The following is a 12,552-nucleotide window of genomic DNA, read 5'->3' on the forward strand; positions in this document are numbered from 1 at the left end:
AGGTACGAGTACCAGGGTTTTCTCTGAATTCACTACTGTACCCTTAAGGCTAAGAACAAGGCATGGTAAAAATAGTATTCAAAGTTCTTTATTGAAATAATAAATATTGAAACCACTATTAACACACACCATTAAAAATTAAGGTAAAGGTACTAAAGTAGGCAAAATGTACACAGTAAAAACCTTTAAATTATCTTCAACAATGGGCACCCTCATCAAAGGGGTTTGTATGTATTCCAGTCATTCTTAAACCTTTGCTTTTGCTTACTAACTAAATCAAAAGGATGTATCTGCTAATTAAAGGAAGATATATATTTATAGATCAAAGGAACAGAAAACGTGTATCATTGAGAATTACTGGCAAATTACTAAAAACTTGCAAATAAAGTTGCAAGAGCTTAATTTAAACAGTTTATAATATGATAATTGAGTGGCTTTCATTAAGTAGGAAGTTAAAAGTTTGAAGTCAGGTAAGAATTGATATGGCTGAAAATGTTATAAAAATCATTTTTCCCCCAATTTTCCTCTCTACCTTTCAAAATCATTTTCTTTAGCAATTGACTGACAGAAGTTTCTGTGCAAAAACTTTCTTGCTCAGGTCCAGTGGGAAGAGAATATTTCATTCTTGAAACTACAGTGAAGAAAGTGAAGATTTTTTTTTTTTCCCAGACTCCTGCTAAATACTTTCAAAATTAGGCATGGGTGAATTGGGTTATATGACAGTCCCTGAGGCTGGGTTTTTAACTGAGACCTTGGCATTGAATCTGAGATTGGAATGAATGTCACTGGAACAGCTTTGTTTCCAAGAAGAGAAGAGAGATTCCCCAAGAGATGTCTTCAAGGAACAGTTAGCATGGCGGATGTGGAATGAATGCTGGGCAACAAAACCTTGTATGTGCTACACAAGTTTAGTCTTCATTTAGGCCCTTGCCTTGGATGTCCTTCCTCACTGCCAGTCAACTGGTGAAATGGTAGCTGCTAATAATTTTGAGGAGATATAAATAGAAAAGGCCATTCAAGAATTCTGACACATTTCTCATTTCACTGGATTTCTCTTTCCTGTCTAGAATATAGTAAAAAGAGATGAGCAATTTCTTGAAAAATTTCCAGAAAGGAGGAGAAAAACTAGTCAATGATTAGGGAATAAGACTGTGAGAAAGAATTAAAAGAAATTTAATCTATATAAAATCTGTATGATGGTTAACTTAGTAGTTTTAAGTTATAGAGGTGTTAGCTCTGCCAGCCCTGCTTATTCTGAAACTTTCATCTTAAATTTCTACTGACATGCTACTTGATAAGTGCGGACTGAATTCTAGTGTGGTACACATACCAGGCGATAATAATTACAATAATAAAAAGTTCAGTGCTTGAGCACTCAAACATCATTATTTTGCTAAGCACTTTATGTCTATTAACTCATTTTATCACTGGAACAACTTCAGTTCATATTACATTAAAAAATGAGTTTGAAGAGTTTTACTACTTGTACAGTCTCTGAGAGCTAGTGAATTACAGCAACAGGATATGATGCCAAATCTTCCAGGCTGTAATAACTTTGATGCCTGTCATAATTCCTGGATGCTGTCTCTGTCTAGGATGTTTATCAGATTTCTCAGAATCCCTGTTGTTTTATTCTCAACCATCTTAGTCCACTGACATTCCATTGACAATTTAATAAATGCTTATGAGAGCATTTACAATGTGCATAGTTGTGCATGATACCTCATATCTAAGGTGGATAAGATAAGAAAAAGTCACTGCCCTAAGGAACCCACAGTTTGTTGGAGAAAAGTTGAAAAATATATAAAAATATAAATATAAAAATATAAAAATTGTGCTTAAAGACATCAGAGTGCTAACTAGGTAACAGAAGAAAAGTAAGGCATCTCTGAGAAAAATAACATTATTTTGATTTCAAGTTATTTCTGCACATTTTCCTATGCAAAATGTGGCACTCATAATTAGGCATACAGTGGAGAACAAAAATTGTCATTAAAAATAACAATAAAAATACAACCTATTAAGTTCCAGATAAATAAGAAAACAGACACAGGTGAATATCTTCAAATATCTAAATAGAAATCTCATTACTATATTTAATGAAAAGAAATATTAACATTATTTCAAAAAGAGAATTGGAAAAAATAAATGAAAGATAAGGTATCTAAAACTACAAATAACTTAATAAACAAATGTATGAATTTAACAGTAGGTTTTAAGTAGCCAAGGAATGATTTAGATACCTGTGACACAGGCCAGGAAATTTAACTAGAATGAAGCATAATAAGCATGAAGGAAGGCAAGGAGGGGAGGAAGGAACTAAGTTTGTAGTTTCAATAAAAGTCCAGCCTGAGTCATATTTGCACACTAGTTATTCATGAACCAAAAGCTGTCCAGTCAAAGGGAGTGGTAGTGAGGTATGAAAACTCCCACTCTAGTGTACATGGAGACAAAGCAGCTCCAGAAGCCTAGGGGCTATCTGTTCAGAGTTGTAGTTTCAGCAATTGAAAATAAAACCCCACCAAACCCCATATATATGGTGGAAAGGCAAATGGGAAATAACATTTGTTAAAAAATAGATGTCATCTTGAGAAGAAAAAGAATAATAAAGCCATACAGATCATTCAAAGAGAGATAAAGACACAATCTCCAGACAATCTGAATGAAAAAGCAATTGACAAGATGAAAGCAAAAGTTTAGAGGAGAAGGTAAACAGTAGATAATGAGAATGCTCTTGGTTTGGAAAATGACAGGCAAGGACTTTTGATAGAGTTCCCATAATTCTTGCATACCCAGATATTTAGATATCAATGAAATTCATCGATGAATCTCAAGAACAGATTTAGCTCCCAATATACCTCTTTATTGTTTATATTTATTTATATATATACATATGTGTGTGTGTGTAGAAAATAGTTCATTTCCTCAAGTTCATATTATTGTAAGGCAAAACAATTTTTTCTTATAAAAGTAGTATTTCCAATATCTAACAGTGTTGTAAAAACATACATCAACAACACAGAAACTGTGGTAAATAATGACTACAAAAGAATGTTTAGTGGTGGCGGGGCTTGTGACTTTGCCCTAACAAAGCTCTTGTGTAGCCCTTTTCCCACCTACTCATTTTCTAAGCTTGAATTTGTGAACTTCCCAATATGTTTACAAAAATTCCTGTCCTTGCCAAAGTTAGCTAAAATATCTTAAAACAATCTTGACCAAAAAGTAAAACAAATTAAAAAAAAAAAAAACAATCATAGATAATACTGAGAGTAAAATATTATATATCTGAAACTGAAACTGCAATATTCACTTTCAGAAACTTTAAGGGGAAATGTTATCTGTGTGCATTTGTGTATGTCAGTCATGACTTAAGTAAGTTATTCTTTCTAAGAATAATAAAAACACAAGGAATGAATTTTCAAAAAGAAAAAAATGGAAATGAGTAAATTAGGAAATAAAATTAGAAAATTAATAATTACAGGGCGGCTGGATGGCTCAGTTGGTTAAGCATCCGACTTTGGCTCAGGTCATCATCTTAGGGTCCGTGAGTTCAAGCCCTGTGTTGGGCTCTGTGCTGACGGCTCAGAGCCTGGAGCCTGCTTCGGAGTCTGTGTCTCCCTCTCTCTGCCCCTACCTTGCTCTCTCTCTCTCTCTCTCTCTCTCTGTCTCAAAAATAAATATTTTTTAAAAAGGTAAGTAATAATTACAAGAGGTAATTCTTTTGGGAAAATATGCAGTCCAGTACAATGCATAATAATAAAAGTGATAATTCCAAGATTAACCAATATAAAAAGAAGTTAACAGAATCACGAGATTATTTTCCCCAACTTTTCAAATCGTATTGCCGGTGTGACTTCGGCAAAATGGCAGAGTAAAGAGCTCCCAAATCTGTCCCCCATTAAAACAACAAGAGAACTGGCCAAAGGGGGAAAAAATACAGAAATAAACAGAATCCACTTTTTTAGAATTCTGAAAATTAATGATGTTAATGACAGCAGTCCCAAGAATGCTTTTTTTTTTTTCAAGAAAAATTATGGAATCTCAGTAAGAACAGTGGGTTTTAGGTTATTTTAATTTGCTCCACTTCCAACTCTCCCTTTCTAACTCTTGGTATGCTTGATAACCCAGACCTAAGTCGTGGTGATGAAACTGCAATCTGATAACCACTGGGGTACAGGCAGATTGGAATCAGAGTTCCTTCAGACCCCCATTACAGAGAATTTTTATTATGGCAGACTGTTGGGTTGTTCCCTGGAAGACTCTACTTGCAAAGCTGCCTTTATTTGAACAGACTTGAAGCCTACCAAGTGCACCTTTTCCCTAGGTCATTTGTCAAAAGCAATCAGAGGGAAATGTTAAACATTTCAACTGCCTGAGGTGATAACAATAGGGTAACTAAAAAGTTTTAAAGGAAAAGTTGGTAAGTGAGGTGGCTACAGGGGACTCTGAAAAGCTTCAACGTATTCCTGAGAATCTAGAAGGCTACATGTATGGGTAGTGCTGTTTGCATGCCCAAGGTGGGCATATTTAGAAAAGGCTGTCAAAGACCCTAAACTCTCACCTTTGGCTAACTGTGAGGCTCTACACAAGCAAGATGTAAAAGCTAACTTAGAGGAGTAAACTGCTTGGGTGAGTGTTGAAGGTGAGTCTTAATATGCAGAGACCCTTGGCAATGAAGTGGAGATTTAACTGATTGTAAGCATCTAAGAATATTTTTGTCCAATCATTTTAACAGACCACTAAGCAAATTTAACAGACATTAGTGGTCACATACACCACAGAATACAGACTTTATATAATTACTTTAAAAAGTTACTAAACAAATATCAAACAGAAATCAAAACAAATCGTGGGAGGTGAGAGAATGTGATTAATTAAGTTGCCATATTATGTTACTTAAAACATACAATTTTGGGGGTGCCTGGGTGCCTCGGTTGGTTAACCATCCAACTTTGGCTCAGGTCATGATCTCACAGTTCTTGAGTTCGAGCCCCACATCAGTCTCTGTGCTGACAGCTCAGAGCCTGAAGCCTGCTTCACATTGTTTCCCTCTCTCTGCTCCTCCTTCACTAATGCTCTGTCTCTCTCAAAAATAAAACAAACATTAAAAAAAATTTTAAATAAAAATAAAATAAAAAATATAATATCTAATTTTTAACCAAAACATAGAAGAATGCAAAGAAACAGAAGTTGTGGCCTCTAAACAGAAATACATATATAAATAAAATAGTCCATAGAAATTGTCTTGGAGGAGGCCTTGATGTAGACCTTCTAAACAAAAGTGTCAAAGCAGTGATTTTAAATTTGTTCAGAAGAATAAAAGGAAACTGTCTAAAGAACTAAAGGAAAATGTGAGAACAGTATCTCCCCAGAGAGAATGTCAGTAAAGATAAACAAATTATATTATAAAATAGAAAGTCTGGAATTGAAATGATAAATTTATTAGGCTCAGCAGAAGGTTTACAAGATCAGCAAAGTTTAAGATAGATCAATTGAGATTATCCAGTCTGAGAAACAAAAGGGAAAAAGAATGAAGTTAAAGAAGTAAAATTAACAAAACTTCAGAGATATGGGGATGCCATCAAGCATGCCGGCATAGGGAGAATGGGAGCCTGAGAGAGGTGAGAAAGAGGTAGAAAAATTGCGAATAAATAGTGGCCAAAAACTTCTAAAATTTGATGAGAAAATAATATGTATATTCAAGAATCTCAACCAACTCCAAGTCAAATAAATTCAAAGAAATCCACTCCTAGACACAATGATAAATTATCAAATGCAAAAGACAGCAAAACATGAAGAGGCAAGGGAGAAGTGACTTGGTCACACAAGGGATTCTCAGTAAGATTAACAGTTGTTTTAAGAAACTATGAAAGCCAGTAAGCCGTGGGATGACATATTTAAAGTCAAGAATTCTATAACTAATAAAGTTCTCTTCCAAAAATAAAGGAAAGCCTAAGACATTCTCAGATAAAAAAAAAAAAAAAAAAAAACCAGAGAATGTGACAGTAGCAGACATGATGAACTAAAAATAAAAGGAGTACTTCATACTGAAATGAAATGACACTGGATAGCAACTTGAATCAAAGGTCAAAGTATTCAATCACAGGGAGAGCTTTTTGAAGATACTAGGTTTATGATTCATGGATCTCCTCAGCCATCACAGAAGAAGTTAGTAACAGTGATTATCCAAGAAATATCTGTGGAGGAGACAGTTTTCTACACAGTGAATCCCCATGTTATGCCCAGAAGACGGACAGGCATCTTGAGAATTTTATTTGAGCACAAAAACTTCTAAAAGGAGTGAAAGGTATAGAGTAGGACATGAAAGAAGACAGTTGGACTCCCCAAATTCTAAACATTAGAAACAGACTGATAAAACGACTCAGCTTCAAATATATGGTACCTTTCATGAAGAAGTAAGGATGGCTTAGAGAGTGGAGCTGTGAACCTGAAAGAACTAGAAGTCACAGAAAATTATTCCAGGGCTTGAAAACTAATGACGTTTACCTCGTTGGAGATTATGACTGAGGACTACTCTCCCCCCCCCCGCCCCCGGCCGTTATTTTCCCTGTTTTTGAGCAGGAACATCAATAACTGTTATCATGTCCTTGCCCCCCAAGTATTTGGGAAACAGGTAATTCATTTTTTAGTCTCATAAGTAGACAGATCGAAAGGAATTTTGCCTCAAGATGGATTACACCCATACATAATTAGATCCTCACCTATACAGAATTAGATGATTTCGATGGGACGATGAGGAATTTTGGTCTGATAAAACTCAAGATGAGATTTTCCATATGTGTTGATAGTGCAATGGGATGACACTTTTGTAGACTCCAGAGTACCATAATGTGAGGTGAATGTGAATTTGGGGGAATTAAAGGGCTAACTATGGTAGGCTTAATAGTGGTCTCCCTCATTGGTATTTACTTACTAATCCTCAAAACCAGTGAATATATTACCTTACATGATCTTACAAAGAAACAGGTCCAAAGTGGTGTCACTTTGAGTTCCAAACTGGTACTCAGTATTTACTCTAATTTCAGTTTCACCCTCTCACAGAAATATAGTCTTACCCTGTTAGCCATACTAATGAGCCTGCCACCTGTTCACTGTTCAGCCTCCAAAGAAGGATGAGTTAATCTGCATGATAAGACTCCTTGCTTTTTCCCATAAATTGAGGGAAGACTAGCCTTTTCAGCAAACTTTACTGGGGCAATATGATGTCTACCTACAAAGAAATGAAATTTGTCTCCTAGCTCACACAATATACAAAATTCATTTGCAGTGGAACACTTAAATGTAAAAGATAAAACTATAAAACTCTTAGTAAAATACATAGATAAAAATTTTCATGTCCAATTGGCAGTGTTTTTTTAGATATAATACTAAAAGCACATCAATAGATGATTGATAGATAGATGAAGTAAGTAAGCTTCATTAAAATTTAAAATTTTTATACTTCAAATGATGGTATCCAGTAAGTGAAACGACACACATAGAATGGGGAAAATATTGGAAATTATATATGTGACGAAGACCTAGTATGTAGAAAATATAAAGAATTTTTACAACTCAAAACAAAACAATAAAAACAAATATACCTTTTAAAAATGAGTAAAAGATTTTAATGGACTATTTTCCAAGGAAGATATACTAATAGCCAGTATACATGTGGTAAATGGCTCAAAATAGTCACCAGGGAAATGTAAATCAAATCCACAATGAGATGTCATTTCACACCCACTGGAGTTGCTGTAATCACAAAGACAATTACAAGTGTTCGCAAGGCTGTGGGGAAGTTGGAACCTTCATATATTTCTGGTTGGTATATAAAATGGTGCAGCTGCTTTGGAAAAAAAATGGTAGATTCTCAAAAATTTAAACGAAGTCTGGTCTGATATCTAAGGTGCTTAGAGGACATCAATCCCTCCTCCTCATGACAAGAAAAAAGCAGAACAAATTGAAAATTTACTTTTCTTAAATTACCAGATAATTGAGGTCACAAGGCAAATTGCTGTCCCCAAAATGGAGATACCAATAGGCAAGTGCAGAGAATCACAGTTTACCAGAAGAGAAACCCAGGTACAGAAGCCACTGCTGGAGCCAGAACTGGGATAGGAAAGCTTAAACTACGGTTAAACAATTGCTGGAGGTTAATTGTGGACAAACTTGTCAGTTAAAATCTCTGGAGGATCCATTCTTAGAGGGGTCCCCGCATTTTAGTGAATTTTATCTCCAGGAGCCATACCAGGATCTCATAGTTTGGATCAGAGAAGATTCCCCTAATACTTCCAGCAGCGGGAGGAAAGTGTGCTATTTTGAAATATGTTAGAGCATGCTGTTCTCCCTAACAAAGTTTGCCCTCAAAGAAATCTATTTTACCCAATCCCAACCAACTCAGGCTACTGGTGTCTAACTGGTATAGGGGAAGGGAAATATTTGACTTCCTCTGAAAGGCCTAATTATAGGACGATAGAATGCTTCCCCGCCCCGAACACACATGTACCTCACCACCACATCAGTTGGTATCTTGTATAATAACTGAGATTATAGCAGAACAATCTGCATGTCTCAGGTACTATTTGAAAAGAAACCTCTAGGGGAGACAAAAATAAGACCCCTAGAGCAATTAACATAGCCTTAACATCTACAGCTATACCAAACAGTGAATATAACCTGACCTGTTAGTCACATGAACATTAAACCTCTCAGTAAGGGTCTGTATACCTCAGTTCTTTTACCCAATACAGTATGTCCAGCTTTCCATAGAAAATTACAAGGCATAGGAAAAGACAACACAGTTTAAAGAGAGCAATCACCAGAACCAGGCTCAGACGTGGAAGATACTTTGGAAACATTAAACGAAGTTCAAACTCAGCAACACCTGAGTGTTGACTCAGCAACACCTCTAAAGTATAGAGAAAATTAAAAACATATTCACGGAAAAAGTTGTACAGGGATTCTTCTAGCATCATTATTATTATAGTCAAAAAGTGGAGAGAAACTAAATTTCCGTCAACAGATGAATCAATAAACTTGATATGGAATGATATTCAGACATAGAAAGTAATGAAGTACTGATTTATATTACAGTATAGTGAGTCATAAAGATACTATTCTCAGTAAGAAAGACAGAAACAAAAGGTTATATATTGTATGATTATATTTCTATTTACATGCAATGTCTAGACTGAACAAATTCTTTCAAAAGAACTCTTAGGTTCAAATAAAACATGCCCAAGGCATTGTATATAATCACATGTCATGTATTACAGGGATAGTCGATAAGAAAAATGTGTGGATGCCAGTTTATAATATTATGCAAAGGAGGAGCAATAATTATTATGTGTATGGAATAACATAGTTACATATTTTAAATTAGTGTAAGTTTTAAGTAAAAAACAAAGTGCACCATATAATATCATTAAAACAGATACATAAAAACCATCCTTATTTTGAAAGTGTGCATATTCAAAGACATATATGAAACACATTAAAGTTGGTACATGTATACACAGAGAGAGAATGAGAATAGTTATCAGGAATAAATGGGGGAAAGCAACAAATAATTTCGAAGTGAAGAAGTCCTTGATAGGATCCATCATAGGAAAAAAAAAATTGTGGGAACTAGAGAGAAAAATCACAAATTTCTGCACAACAGATTGATGAAGGAAGGGAGGGAAACAGGAAAAATGTCGGAATGGTAAAAGGGAGGAAGATTCTTTAATGCTTTAGATGTGCATAAAAGGCTTTTATCCTTTAATTCAGGAGGAAGGATATTTCAGTTACATATCTATATAAAACTTAGCAAAATACAAACTATGAAATGTGGCTTTACTCTCGATTTCCTCAAAAGTATGTTGAGTTAATTTAATAGACTTTTTCCCACTTTTCTCCCCAAAGTGATACAGAAAATAAATAAATTTCAAAAGTAATAAGACAACAGAGTTTTGGACTTGATCATTTATAATCTGAATTAATCATATTATAGTTTTGGAGGATAATTATTGTTAAACATATCTTAATTAAATTATTTTTGCCTTTAGGAGTTCACCTTACCAAATAAAGAGAATATAAAAATCAAATGCATGCATGCGTAAATGAATAAATGAATGAATGAATAATAAATGAAAAAATAAGATCACTAATAGAAACAAAACTGGTACAAATGACACTGAGATTTTATTTGAATTTGAAACTATTTGTGCATTTACAGTATCATAAATTTGTGCTTCCTCCAGATCAGTGGTAACAAACTAGAGGCTCAGATATCCATCCATCATTCTGTTTAATGAGAGCATTTTTACTAACTTCCTTCTAAGAGCAGTATTGTTCTTATATTAGTGTAAGAAATCTAAAGAATGAGAATATCAAAAGTAATATGTCATACCAGAACATTTTCTTTATTTGTGGCATGAAGCACATTACATACATACATACATATATATGTAATATATATATGTATATATGTATGTATATATACATATACATGTAATATATATATATATAATATATATATATATATATATATTATGTTTTGGTAATAGTACTTTTCTTTCCAATGTGCACTGTGAGCTCCAAAATGAAGAGATTGAATGCAGGTCCTTTGTTCTGCATTTGTGTCAGTAGGCAAATTAAAACAAATTAGGTGTGTTAGATGGATGTTGGAAATCCCTCGACAGTTGTTTTGTGAGACACTTTTCTTTATTTTCCAATCAATTTTATTCTGTCTTATGTTTGACATGAACTTAGAAGTTTGAAAATTACCTTATTACACTAACTCTGTAATCTTTCTAAACTCTGAAAGTCAATTAACAAAATATGATTTATACTCTTGATCTAAAAGATATTTGTCTAAACTGTTTAAAAATCAGATGCAACTAAATATTTTCTGTAAGAATTTTCTAGAAATATTATGTTCCTAAAAAAATGCATAGTTAAACATTTCTTTCAAGCACAATATTTCCATCAAAAGATCTTCCTAAAATCATTATTTCTATTTTCATAGCATATGGGACAAAATCTACCTCATTTTTCTAATGTTTTTCTAAGATTTTAAATTATTTCATTCACTTTTGCCTCCAGAAATTTTAGAAATCACTTAGTTACATAGGAAACACTCTGGAATTTTTAAAGATTTCAACAAATTTTTAGATTAATTTTGGAGATAGATAGGCATTCTCATACACTGGTATAGATGTACATTTCTCCATTTTCTCAAGTCTTTTTTCTGTTACTCAGCTAACTTTTATAATTTCTACCATTTGTTATTAATTTTATTGCTATGCATTTCATAGAGTGTGTTTCTATTGTGAATGGGATTTTTTTTTTCATGACGTTTTCAATTGTTTGAAGTGTCAGTTTGAAGAATGTGTATATTTTCTGCTCCTGGAAATCTTGGAATACATGATCTGAAACTGCTCCTGGAGTACTCTAAGGGGTGAAATTTTACTGTCTCTCTAATATAGTAGACTTCTGATTTCTGCATGCTTTTTAATCACTTCTGATAGATTTAATTTTTTCCAGAAAATCATTTAATTTGGGGAGGCATAATATATTTTTCAATTATAATTTATATACTTCTATTTATAACATTTTGTTTGCTTTTAGGACTGGCACACCAGAGAACAGACATTTTTAAAATTAGAATTGGACCTCTTAAAACGTATTCATTTTTCACAGTTTCGAATTCTTGACTGGCCTTCACTAGAAATGACAGAATTCTTTCCTGAGACCTGAGAACTTCATCTGCTGGCACTCATAAGGGGTTGATCCCTATGTGACCTGGCAACGTCAGGCTGCTAAACCAGCTGGCACCCACCGGGACTTGACTAATGCCACTTCCAGTGGCCTGGCAACATGATTTTGCCTTTCCCTGCTGTCACTCCTGACAACGTGAGTTCCTTCCTGAGTTTACCAGCTGAGGAAATGAAACCTAATAATATGGTGAGACTAATCTCAATATTTCATCACCTGTCAGTTGCCTGACAGTTGCTTGAACTGTAGAGGTCTTTTCTGACTGTACCTTTTTGGGCTTTCTAACCTAAATGAAAAAGATAAAGTGCAGAAATCCAGAACTCACCAGACTGTTTGAATGAGAATGTGTAGCCAGACATCTTTCAGAGGAGACTTTTTGGGCTCCTAAATGGAGATGTTTTAGGGTTCTCAATATTTAGTAGGGGTGCAGAAACTTGAGACTACAGATAGGAGTGAAGGCCCTCTTGGACCCTACAGATTTCATCAGCATCTGAATGACACATCAGGAATATTGGTAGAGAACTGAAAATAATGCTTTCACACTGGAAATTTGTGAGCAAAGATTTTATTGCTCCTAACTACTACAGGAGAGACACCATCAGGTTAAACCTACAATCTGGTCCTTTCTTTCTCTGTGCTATACATGAATTGGTTCAGACAGAACAACAACAAAAATCTTTAAAATTAATAACACCACCTATCATTTAATTTAGTAGAATGCTATAACAGTCCTTGCAATATAGACCACTTTTTTTCTGATTAGCTAAAACATGGAAAATTTGTATGGTTGAC

This window comes from Panthera pardus, unplaced genomic scaffold (genome assembly GCF_024362965.1).
Source record: "Panthera pardus isolate Hobbes unplaced genomic scaffold, ASM2436296v1 HiC_scaffold_21, whole genome shotgun sequence".
NCBI lineage: Eukaryota > Metazoa > Chordata > Mammalia > Carnivora > Felidae > Panthera > Panthera pardus.